Genomic DNA, 9,997 nt, shown 5'->3' with positions numbered 1-9,997 from the left:
CCCCAGGAACTGGGGGCCCCTACTATCACCTGTAGTGGGGACCCATCTCAACAGGGTGAGACCCCTCCCTGTCCTTGCTTTGGCCAGAGCTGCTTAGTGTGCAAGCCTGCTCCCCCAGGGACCTTGGGGAGCAGACAGTGGCCTTCCATACCTCTTGGAGTACAATCCCATGAGTAGGATTACCTGTCTCTGTATCCCAGGATGGGCTGGAGCCTCCTCTGTCAGGGAGTGAGCTCCCCAGGCCTGGATACCTTGCAACACTGCCAGGCTGAAAGCACCAGGCAGGTCAGGGCAGTCCCGCCCCACCTGCACCAGTGCACGAAGGTGACCAGCCTTCTATCCCTGGGAGCCCTAGGCCCCACTCAAAGACTGAGGCTCCAATGCTCTGTGCCAGGATGGCCAGCTGGTCAGATGAGGCCAGAGTCACCACTGACAGTCTCAGGCCTGACCTGGCTCCATGACCAGGAACGCTGATTTGAAGGAAAATTGCTTTTAGGATTGGGGCTTGGAAGAAAGGTTGTTTTGACTGAGGGGACCAACCCACTGATCCACACACAGGAGGCTCAGCTTCCTAATCCTCTCTCAGCTGCTGGGCCTCAAATCCTGCTCAGCGTTAACCAGTTTTATGGAGACTGAGGTGCTAAGGGGCATTAGGGCGGGGACTTTAGGCCTGGCCCCTCTGACAGGTGACAACACCTGGGGGGAGGGGAAGAGGTGGCTGCCATCGCTGTTTAGAGAGTTGCTGCAGCCCCACCCGCCTGGCTCCCTCCACCTGCTATTCACAGTGCAGGCAGACTGCTGACCTGCTCCAGCAGATGCTACCCCTGTGCTGTCTCCACTGCTCTGCCAGGGCCCAGGGACAGCAGATGTGACCGTCAGTCTTTAGGTGTGAGGCCAGCCCAGGCACATGGTCAGGGAGGCGGAGAGGGCACAACAGAGTGGAGGCAGAGACCCACAGCAGCTCCTGGCAGCACCAGGGCACTGTCTACTACCACTGTGAGGCCCCCATGGTCTCCACACTGTTACTGCATGTCACAAGTCATGAGGCCACACCCAGCACTGATACCTGCTCCAGGGGGCACCTGTCCTAGGGAGGGGACCTGAGATCAGTGACAGGGGCTGGCCCTATGAGGGCAGGGTGCCCCATGCAGCAGGGCTGGCTCCTCCTGAGACCTCAATCCTTGGCTTGAAGACAGGGTCTCTTCCCTGAGTCCCCCATCCTTGTATGTCTGTCCCCACATGTCCCCTGTCAGCCTGCCTTTGAGAAGTCCTGCCTGGTGCCACACACTCATGGATATGTCTCCCCTGCCCAGGCCTGCAGGTGACCAGAGAATGGCTAAACCTGAACCACACCGGGGTGGGTGACACCTGCTAGTCCTTCTTGGGGAGTGCCCTCTCAAGGCAGGGTGAGGTGGCTGCAGGACAAGGATTGAAGATCCGAGGACAGGCTCTAGGGCAGGGTGGGGCTGAAGCTTCTCTGAGGAGCTGGGAGGGATAGAATCACAGGATGCAGGCCTGGTAACCATGACAACCAGGCAACCCACCCTCAGGCATCACTTGGGAAGTGGGTCAAGTCAGGACCACAGGAGAACTGTGGGGTAGAGATGACCAAGACAAAAGGCCATTTATGAATGCAGATCCTGCAGAAACAGAAACCTGCCATCCATTTAGGTGTGGAGGAGAGGAAAGCAGATTACTTAGCCACTCCCTCAGCTGTGTGAAGTGTAATTATTAACATTTGCATGACGATGAGCAGTTTCTCCTCCTCCCACCAGAGGGGTCTGCTTCAGTAGGCTGGGGCCCAGGAGAGTACTGGGTGTAGTTCTCCCAACTCTGAAAAGCAAATAGTTGTAATAAAAATGAAGTAATAATAATAAAATAAAAACAAAAGTGCAGCGATCAATAAAGGGTCACATTACAGACAGCCAACTGGAGGGGAGGCAGGGTAGTCTCATGGCTGGAACTCACCTTGGCCTCAAAGCTGTCACACTAAGCAAGAGCAGACACAGTCATGCTATGACATCACAGGATGACACGGGTAACATCTCGTCTCCAGAAACCTGCCACCCAACAGCGCACAGGATCCATGCTGGCCTGCCTGGCCCAGCGGCCTCAACCCTGGCTTCCTGTGTCGGCTTGTCCATGGGAGGCAGGGGAGAAATTGTGCGCCTCCTGCACTCACTGTGCATGCGTGGACCATGCAGCGGGGTATCCCTGAACTTGTGAGCTGCCTTCCTGGTGGGGCTAGCGTCCCCCACCTGCCTTCTGCTGTGGTTACCTCTCTGCAGGTCGGGGCACAGGGCTGCTGCCCAAGGAAGGGGTTGATGCTCCGTAAGCACTGCATGCCTTGGGGCCTGGCTGTGAGGTCCCAGGGCTCCCCGAGTGTACCCGCGTCCCAGCAAGCACAGGCAGAAAGGAACCAAAGCACTATTATGAGAATGTGATTCTCGTCTTTTCTACAGTCTGTTTTTCATCTTTTTTTTTTTTTTTTGTCTTTTTGAGACAGGGTCTCGCTGTGTAATTCAGGTTGGTCTTGAACTCACTTTAAAGCCCAGGCTGGTTTGGAGCTTGCAATGATTCTCCTGCCTCAGCCTCTCCAGTACTGGTACTACAGGAGTGCATCACCACTCCTGGCTGTTTTTCACATTTTTTAATCATGGTAAAATGTACATAAAATCATGAGATTTTTAGTGGATGACCATCACGGCCCCACACTTGCACCATCCCACAGCCACTCCCTGGGGGCCTGGGCTACACACCTTTTTTCCTTTCTTTTTTTTTTTTAAATTTTTTTTGGTACCAGGGATTGAACTCACAACCTCACACTTGCTAGGCAAGCACATAAGCCACTGAATTAAATCCCCAGCCCATCTTTTTTTCTTTCTTGTCCCAGTGTCTGTGGAATGACAGGCGGGATGGAGAAGCAAGCAGGGGCACCTGACCTCCCCACACCCACTGGGCCTTGGTGCAACTGCAGCATGGCTGTCTGACTCTGGACACCTCCCACTGAGGCACCAGGCCTCCTGGGCTGGGCTGAGCCTGGGTTCCCCATCTCTGAGTCACTGTCTGTCCTCTGCCATGGAACCTGCACCATTTGGCCTTGGGCTCAGCCAGATGTCACCTTTTACAGCACAGGGCACTAACTAGACACACACAAGCCAGGCCCACACAGACCCCGTGTGCCTGTGCCTGGGATATAGTGGGGCTGGGGCTACAGAGAAGTTGTCAGTAGAACCCTCAGGCCAGTGGCTTGGGGACCAACTGGATAACAGGCAGGGCCACTGGAGACAACAGGAGCCCCAGGAAGTGGCCTGTTTATACCTCTCAGTGCTGAGCCCCTGGGCATATGCCCTGAGCCCCTGGGCATAGGCACCTCCATACCCGCTGGGGTTACCCACAGAGGGCAGTGGCTCAGGGTTTGTTCCCATAAGCACATTTCACTTTGGGAGCCCAGCCAAGGCTCTGTGGGTGACTATTGATGACCCAGGGAAGCCCAGCAGTGGCCATAAGGACACAGGACAGTCAGACCTGCAGTGGAGGGCCAGGCCGGAGGAGGTGATGGCGCCTCCCACCTGCCATCAGCCCTCCCTGTGGCCTCTCTCAGTGTTACATGTGAGCCCTCAAATGCTCTTTTTGGACTTTCAGCCTCCAAATTAGTTGGCTAAATCAAGTTCTCTTTTAAGGACCAGCCTTGGCTATTTTGTTACAGCTACAGAAAGGGGCTAGCATCTCCCTCCACAGTTACAGATGCTGCATCGAGCAATGGCGTTGCCAAAGTGACACTGCAAAGGGATATTTGTTGCAAGGCAAGATGTCCATCACGTCTCCTGACGTGCTGAGCACCTGCCATGTACTGGCCTCCTGTGATCTGCCCAGGGGCCAAACAAGGACCTGGTGTCCTAGAGCTGAGATCGGTGGACAGAGATGGGCTGGAGGTGATGAGAAGAGCACACGGTGACACTGGCCATGTGGAGCTGAGACAGCCACAGAAGAAAAGAGCCAGCAAGGGGCCGGGCTGCTGTTAAGACACTGGCCAAGGCAGGGCAAGTGCGACTGGAGGCCCAAGTCCAGCTGATCAGAAGACAGCCAACTGCGTCCACTGTGGCCAGCAGCACAGGGTAGGGGTTCTGGTGCTTGGCACCGGGCACCCACGTAGCCTCCCTTCTCCACTGTTTTGCTTCTCCTGCATCTGATGACAGAAGCATTTCTTCATGAGTTTACCTGCCATCCACATCTCTTCTTGCTTGAAGTGTTCTGTCTAATGGTTTCGTCCAGTTATCTGCCTATTTCTGAGTTGTGAGGATGCTCTATATATACTAGATACATGTGTCCTATCATAGTGTCTCTGTTACTTTTCTCTCACTGCTGGGACAAAATACTCAACACCCAGAATGAAGGAAGGAAAGGTTTATTTAGTCCACTGTTTGTGGAGGTTTCAGTACATAGTCATCTGGCTCCAAGGCAGGGTGGCATGGCACAGGGTCAGCACTTCAAGGCAACAACCAGGGCAAAAGGGGGAAAACAAGCCTCTTCTCCTCCTTTATGTTGTACACAGGCCACCCCCACCCCCTCCAGGGCAGGTGCAGTACTCACAAAATCTCCATGCCTTCCTCTTGCACAGGGTGAGGATATTTAAAAAGTAAGGATTCTGGCACCCAGATATATAATCTTTACATGTGCACATATATTTTTTTAATCCTTTCTTGTTTTGGTACTGGGAATTGGAACTCAGGACCTTGCACTTGCCAGGCAGGCACTTATGCTGCTGGGCTATAATGTCCCTGGCCCTCAGTGATACAATTTTGCAAATATTTTCTTTCTTTGCAGCTTTTCATTTTGCTAACAATGACTTTTGAAACATGGTTTTAATTTCAACAAAGTCCAGTTTACTATTTTTCTTTTATTTTATAGCTTGTGCTTTTTTGCAACTTAGCCAAGAAATCTTTGGTTAATCCAAGCACACAAAGATTTGTCTATCTTTTAGTCTAGAAGTTTTAAACTTATAATTCTTAGGCCTACAGATCACTTCTAGTTAGTACTTATTATCATTAGCTAGCTAATCTAATTAATATTTGTATATAGGGTGAGTTCTTTCTTTACATGTGGAATGTTATATTGGATTGTTTCAGCATCTTTGGTTGTGATATCAATCTTTTTTCCACTGGATTATTTTAACACCAATTGAAAACCTGTTGTCAGCCAGGCATGCTCTGAGAGGCTGAGGCAGGAGTGCTAAAAGGTTGAACCCAGCCTAGACAATTTAGCAAATGGGTGAGATCCTGTCTCCAAATAAAAAATAAAAAGCGGATGGGGACATACCTCAGTGCCAAGGCCCTGGTTTTAATACCCAGCATCAAAAACTACATAAGAATCTATTTTAAATCTGGGTCTGGTAGTACATGCCTGTAATCCCAAGGCTTGGGAGGCTGACACAGGAGGATTTTGAGATTTGGAAGCCAGCCTGGGCTACTTGGTCTCAAAGAATGAAAACAACAGCAAAGACATCCACAAAACCAACAACAAGAAAAAAATTTATTTATAGTTTCTAAGCTCATTTTTGGATTTATATGTCTATCTGTAAACCAATACTGCTGTCGTCAGGGGTTGCAAGGAGAACAATTATATAATGATCACCAAGGAACCAAATTCAAAGAAAGTGCAGGGAATCTGTCCAGAACACTAAAGACCTAGAAAATCCAGCTGAGGGCCTGGATCCCATGGCAATAACCTGCATAGGTTCAGCTGAAAACTTGGAGCCCATGACAATGACCCACATGAGTCTATCCTACGGATCTGCACTGGGAAGGTCCAAAGAGTCAGCAGTGGAAGCTAGAAAGTCTGTGCCAGCAGGGTGAAGGATCTGTGCCAGCAAGCTTTGGGTTCTGTACTGGAGCCAAGAAGCAATGCTCAAAATAAGAACAAGGGCTCCCCTGAAAAGTACCATAGCCATCCTCAGTGACAATGAGGTCCTGAGCTCCTCCGATGATGATAACAGCTGAATTTGTACCAGGAAGCCAAGGTAACAAGCTTATCCTGGAGATTAAACAGCACACATCTTCCTCTCCATAGGCAGAAAACAATGCTCAAAGTAAGGACCAGAGCTCCCCCTAAGTGAACCACAGCCACTCGCAGCAACAAGGCCCCGAGCTCGGATGATAACAGCGGAGTTTATATCACGAGAACCAACAGCTCCAAACACTACCACTTGGGAGTACCTACAACACTACCTTCCCTTTCTAGGTCTCCTTTTTATGCTGGCAGCAGTCCTCCGGTGGGCCATCTACTCTCAGCACCATGCGGATTCAGTTCAGTTGGTGTTTAAGTTGATCACCAGTCCCCTACAAATACCACAGTTTAAATGTCTGTAGCTTCCCCAAAAGACATTAATTCTGGTAGCTTGAGCATACTAGCTTGTTCATGAGAACCATTCGGCCATTTCCAGGTCTTTTGTAGTTATTTTAAATTTTAGAATGTGCTTATCAATTTCTAAAACAAAATATATAAACCAAACTTAGCTGTACTTCTGACTGAAACTGTATTTAATTCATAAATTTGGGGACAACTACTTAACAAGATTGTTCCTAGAAATTCAGGGAGATGCTGTGACTCTAATGAAGTCTTAGTATCCTTCTCAGTGGTATTTTAGTTCTCTGTGTAGAGGTCTCAGGCATATTTCATAAAACCTACTTCTAAGTATTCAGCGTTTTAAAAATTGTATTTTAAATGGAGTTGTATTTATCATTTCAAATGTTCATTGTTAGTGCAAAGAACAGCTGGTTATGAGGGGTGGGAATTGGTAACCTGTCTTGGTAAACTCATTTAGCTTTTTTGCTGTACTGGGGATCAACCTTAGGGCTTTCATACCTTGCCACACCCCCAACCTTTTTAAAATTTTGAGGTATGGGACCATGATGTCACTAAATTGGGCAGGTTGTGCCTGATCTTCCCATCCTTCTGCCTCAGCCCCCCAGAATGCTGGAATTACCTGTGAACAAAGCGTATTTCAATCTTTGCCTCCCACAGGATGACTTTGGTTTTCCTTTCTAATTACATGGCCCTGTCCTCCAACACCTGTTCACACCGAGGGACTGGACAAGATGGGCGCAGTGAGCCTCCCTCCTCCTGGCTGGCGGCAGAGCAGCCTTGCTGTGGCCGTCTTCATGCTGGGTTCTGCACTTTCACGTATCAGCTGGAGGGAGTGAGGAGTACCCTTCCACTGCTGTCCATGCAGAGGTCTATCTTGAACGGTGTTTTTTGTCAAATGCTCTTTCTTGTATCTATCAAAAGAATTGCATGGTTTTTCTGCTTGGGTCTGTGGATGGTATGTTATATCAAATGGTTTTGAAAGGTTAACTTGTTCCATTCCTGCAAAGGCCCACAGACTTGTATGTTTCATCAGCGTGCTGCTGGGATCAACTTGCTAATGTTGAAGGTTTTTGTGCCTAGGCTCATGAGATGCAATGGGCTTCCATGTTCTTTTCTTGTTGTGGCCTGTCTGGTTTTGGTACTAGGGTCATGATGGTCACCTAGCATGCTAGTGTCCTATAAGTGCAGGGGCCTCTTCAAGAGCCAGGGCCTTTTCTTTTCTTTTCTTTTTTTTTTTTTTGTCTTTTTCCTTTTTATCGGTTACCGGGGATCGAACTCACAACTGCCTGCTTGCAAGGCAGGAGCTAATGCCCCTGAGCTAAATCCCCAGCCCCCCAGGGCCTTTTCTAACTCTGGTCCCATGACGTGACCAAGAGGGGCCCCAAAAGCTGTGGCCTTTGTGTCTGTACCCTGTCCTGGCATTTCCCTTCTGGGCCATCTCTGCACTAAGGCCTGCTGGACCAAGAGCTTGCACCGTTGACTCCAAACACAGAGAGGAGACTAGCAGCTGCCATGAAGGCGAAGTTTGAGAATTTGTATTTGCCGTGACAGGACAGGGTGGGGCTCAGCAGGCCCCACAGTCCTGGACCTGGGGAGGACCAGTAATGGCAACTTCTGCCCGGTTCTCGGGAGCAGGGCAGAAGGCTGAGAAGACACCACCATGCCCAGCAGGTCTGAAGAGACCTCAGACTCTGGAGACTCTGGAGAAAGTGGACAGCAGAGACTCAGAAAGAATTGGTGGCCAGAGAGAAAAAAGGGAAGTCTGGGGACCTGGGGTGGGTTGGACTGCACTTGCAGGAAGGGCAGACGCTGAAAGATGGGAGTTTGGTGACCCAACCAGGACAGGAAGCAGGCCAACTGCTGCTAAATACACCAGAACAATGTGAATTGGGATGGACAGGCCAGTGGCCCAGAGGATACCAGTGGGCAGGAGGAAGCCCGTGGGGGTCCTTGCAGGGCCCTTCTTGGGCTCTGGAACTCCTATACCTGGGCTCCAGCAGACAGCTGATGACTTTGCCACACGAGGTCCCAAACATCCCTTAAATCCAGCGAAGCCACAAGAACAGCACCCCAGGCCACCCTTCTGCTTCCACTCCACTGATGCATCCCTAACCCAGCAGGCTCTGCCTGGCAGTGCCAGTCCTGTGGCCCAGCACTTAGATGTCAGGCGATGTGAGGAGGGGACCATTTTTCTGAGGGTGGGAAACACAATCAGCCCAACGGGCTCTCCACTGGCCTTCTACAGGGTAGGCAGTGCCCAGGCTCAGCTGTTCCCCAGGACTGCAGGGGTGGTGGGCAGTGTGGCAGCAGGTCTGTAGTGAGCTCTCAGCATCCACAGCTCGCTGTGGACCCAGCACCACTCTGGTCACCACAGCTGCCCCAGGGGCCCACAGGCAGGGATTGCTGAACGTGCAGGCCTGGTCTCTCCCTTTCACTCCCTCCCATCACCCTCTGCAGCTTAAGGAAACTTCAGCGCTTTTCCATCAGAAACAGAGGTCTGGCTGCCTCAAAGATGGGACTGAGGGTCACAGGTCTTCCAGGCGCTGCTCTAGATCTTGGGTGTCTCCAGCCCCAGACCAGGCCGAGCTCGAAGGAGGAAAGCTCTGCAGCAGAGAGGTGGGAGGTGCCGAGGCTGAGGTGGCACCCAGGCTGAGGTGGTGCCGAGGCTGAGGTGTGACCCTGCGAGTTCCCTGGCCCTGCTATGCTGTCTCACATATCATAGCCAGTAAATGCCGTCCCTTCTTCTCGCAGGGCAGGTGCAGTGCTGAGGGAAGGCTTCCAAACTCCACCTTTGAGGGCCAAGACCAGGCACCTCGACCTGCAGCACTCCCACTCTCCCTCATGCACCACCTTGCCCTCTCACGTGCAGCACCCCAGCCTCCATGCGGTACTCCACCTCTGTGCAGCACCCCAGCCTGCATGTGGCCTCCTTAGCCCACGTGCAGCAGCACTCCAACCCACATGCAACACTGTCAAGCCTGCAGCATCCCAGCCTCCATGCGTTACCTCACCTGTGCTCGCGGCATGCTGCAAGGGGCAGGAAACCCCTTCTGAGCACCAGGCCAAGGGGTTGGTGGTGACCAACCCCTCACCACCCGCACCTCCTCCCTGCGGTGGAAGCCTGAACGGTACTTGGTACGAAGTTGTCCTGACCCATCTACCCGGCAGCATCTCAGCCTTCCCTCTTTAGGGAGGCCTAGGTGAGCCCTGGAGAAGAGGGCGGAGCACAGACTGTGGGCGGTGCGGATTGGGCTCCGCCTCTGATTGGCTGGTGCAGGAACCACTCGCAGTCGTTGCTGCAAACCGCAGTGCTAGCACGGGCTCGCCTCGGCTCGGCCGTTCGGCTAGTTGGGCTCGGTTGCTCGGCTTGGTTCGGCTCGGCTAGGCTCGGCTGCGCTCGGCTATTCGGCTAGGCTCGGGTGTTCGGGTACTCGGCTAGGCTCGGCTGCTCGGCTGGGCTCGGCTCTCGGCTGCGCGGCCGAGGACGGGCGTGCGCGGGGGGCGCGGGGCGCGGGACGCGGGGCGCGGGCCTCGGCGGCGGCGGAAACCTACTGCCCCCGCCCGCCCTGTCCTCTCAACGAGGTGGAGGCATCGCTGCGGCCGGGTCTCAGACGGGCGCATCCCGATCGCG

At 52.4% G+C, this 9,997-nt stretch overlaps 1 long non-coding RNA gene across 1 annotated transcript; it reads right to left on the bottom strand.

The window, feature by feature from the left end:
* Positions 1-4,392: 4,392 nt before the first annotated feature.
* On the bottom strand, positions 4,393-9,962 carry LOC134476597 (uncharacterized). The gene is made up of 2 exons (XR_010048436.1): positions 9,378-9,962; positions 4,393-7,277 (listed from the first exon to the last, which is right to left on the bottom strand). It is a non-coding gene; the product is annotated as an uncharacterized LOC134476597 (long non-coding RNA).
* Between the last annotated feature and the right edge of the window lie 35 nt (positions 9,963-9,997).

Source organism: Cavia porcellus, unplaced genomic scaffold (assembly GCF_034190915.1).
Source record: "Cavia porcellus strain 051 isolate PalLab524CR breed Dunkin Hartley unplaced genomic scaffold, mCavPor4.1 scaffold_6, whole genome shotgun sequence".
Taxonomy (NCBI): domain Eukaryota; kingdom Metazoa; phylum Chordata; class Mammalia; order Rodentia; family Caviidae; genus Cavia; species Cavia porcellus.
This window is presented reverse-complemented; position numbering and strand designations above follow the sequence as displayed.